The sequence below is a fragment of the Fistularia commersonii genome, chromosome 25, assembly GCF_037954325.1.
Source record: "Fistularia commersonii isolate RoL2024-O1a breed Wild chromosome 25, RoL_Fcom_v1.0, whole genome shotgun sequence".
In the NCBI taxonomy this organism is placed as follows: Eukaryota; Metazoa; Chordata; class Actinopteri; order Syngnathiformes; family Fistulariidae; genus Fistularia; species Fistularia commersonii.
The window spans coordinates 12,157,501-12,160,000 of NC_141308.1; positions in this window are offsets into that span (position 1 = coordinate 12,157,501).

Below are 2,500 nucleotides of genomic sequence, written 5' to 3' on the forward strand. Positions count from 1 at the left end.
TTTTTTTCCCCTGATTAAGTCTCAGGTGCGCCGATACGCCGACGACGCCTCGCCGTATCCGCCCAATCATCCGCCAGCAAAACAAGCCAGATGTTTTGTTTATTAATCTTATTCTATTTATTCTATTTTATTAATTTTATTCTTTTATTCTTGTCATTGCTGTTGTCACTCTGTTCTGTGTTGTCGTTTATTTATATTTTCCCCCTTACTGTCTTTTTTTTTCCATTCTTCTCCTTGATGTTGTTGCTACTCTTCTCTCTGCCATCTATTTATTTGTGTTAATTTTATTTATTTTTTGCTTTTTATCTAATTGTTTTTTGCTAATTGTTTTTTTTCTGAATTACCATTTCTTTTAATTCATACACTGCTCAAAATAAAAATAAAATAACACATCGTAGATCTGAATGAATGGAATATTCTTATGAAATACTTTGTTTTTTACGTCGTTGAACGTGGCGACAAAATCACACAAAAATGATCGATGGAAATTGAACGTATGAACACATGGAGGTCTGGATTTGATAAAACACTCCAGGCTGAGCCACCGTTGACATAATGTCAAAATAAGTCAAAATAAGTCAAAAAATAAGTTAAAATAAGTCAAAATGAATCAGTGCTGCTTCCTAGTTGGCCATTGTGTTGTGTTGTTTAACAGTTCCCTTTATTTTTTGATTAGTATTTCAATATGTATATATATATATATATATACATATATATAAAGTATATGTCACTTTAACTTAGAGTAATTTATAGTCATTTCTGCACTTGGAAACTGTATGTTTGCCCCTAAGTTAAGGGGAAATACACATTGTATATATATATATATATATATATATATATATATATATATATAGTATATATTTCTCATTGTGTGTGTGTGTGTGTGTGTGTGTGTGTATGTGTTAATGAAATGTCCTTAAAACAAGTCCAAATGAATTTGACTTGGACTTATATTGTGTTGTTTTAGAGTTCCCTTTATTTTTTGATCAGTATCCATATATGTATATACATTTATATATATATATGAATATATAGAAAGTATATGTTTCTCTTTAACTTAGAGACTTATTTACAGTCATTTCTGCAATCATACACCGTGTGTTTGCCCCTAAGTTAAGGGCAAATACACGTCTTATATATTCATATATATATATATATATATATTTCTCACTATGTGTGTGTGTCTATACACATACATATGTATATGTCTACACACAATTACATACTATGACAGCTGATATGTGTGTGTGTGTGTGTTTATGAAATGTCCTTAAATCAAATCCAAATGAATTTGACTTGGAGTTATATTGTGATTTTTAAGTGTTCCCTACATTTTTTTAACAGAACATATATATATATATATATATATTGATATTTATTGACACTACAGTGCAAACAGAATTTCCCCTATGGGGATCAATAAAGTTCACCTCATCTTATCTGAAAACCAAACGTGGAGCGCTCACCCGCCCCTCCGCCCCTGGAGCTAAGTGAAAAAAAAAACCCCGTCGGATTTAATCCGCCGGATTGGCGTCTGGAGCGGTATTTAAAAAAAAAAAAAAAAAAAAAAAGGTTGCATTAGCTCGCCACAACAGACAGACGGGATATCGCTGGTGTAGAAATCTCTTTCTGTCCATCATACGCCCGCCATTGTTGCCCTCTTCTAACTGGCTCCACTCGTCCATTCTCTGTCACACTCCGTCTCTCTGACAATCGCGTTATTTGGCCTTATCGGGCGGTCGGCGGCGGCGGTCGGGGGGGGGAGGCGGGTTGGATATGAAACTCCGCGTCGCGACATCTCAGCGCCGAGCGGCGGCAGATATGCCAATTCATTTCGCAGCCGGCGATTTGACAAGCTAGACTGCTCCTCTTGAAAGACATCATTCACCCTCCCCCTCCCACTTCCATCTCCCTCTCTCCTTGTTGCAATCTGCAGAGCTGCGCCTCTTAGCATTGAAAAGAAGCAAAAAAAAAAAAAGGCTGAAAAGACCCGGAGGGAGGAGGAAAAAAAAAAAAAAAAAAAAAAAAATCTTTTCCTTCCTTCCTTCCTTCCTTCCTTCCTTCATCGCAGGAAAAAAATTGAAAATATCAAATGATGGAGGCGAGCAGGTGATAACATTGTGGATATTAAAGGGTGGAATTGCGGAAAATGAGGAAAGAGAGGTGGAGGAAAACAAATAAGAGCGAGATTGGTGTGTGTGAGTGTGTGTGTGTGTGTGACACAGCCGCTAATACAAGTGTTTAAATATTTGATGCGGGAGGGGGAAGCGGGAGCGTCTCGCCACAGAACTCAGTGTCAAGACGCGCGGAATCTATTACCGAGGATCTGGGTTGTTATTACACGTTTATAACTGTGTTATTACGACGGTATTAAAGTTCGTCAAAGGTCAGACGTTTAAGAATACACACCCTGTGTGTGTGTGTGTGCGTGTGTGTGTGTGTGTGTGCCGTCTAAAAGGGCCGAGTGCTACTTTAACCTGTGTGTAATGAGGGCGCCGTG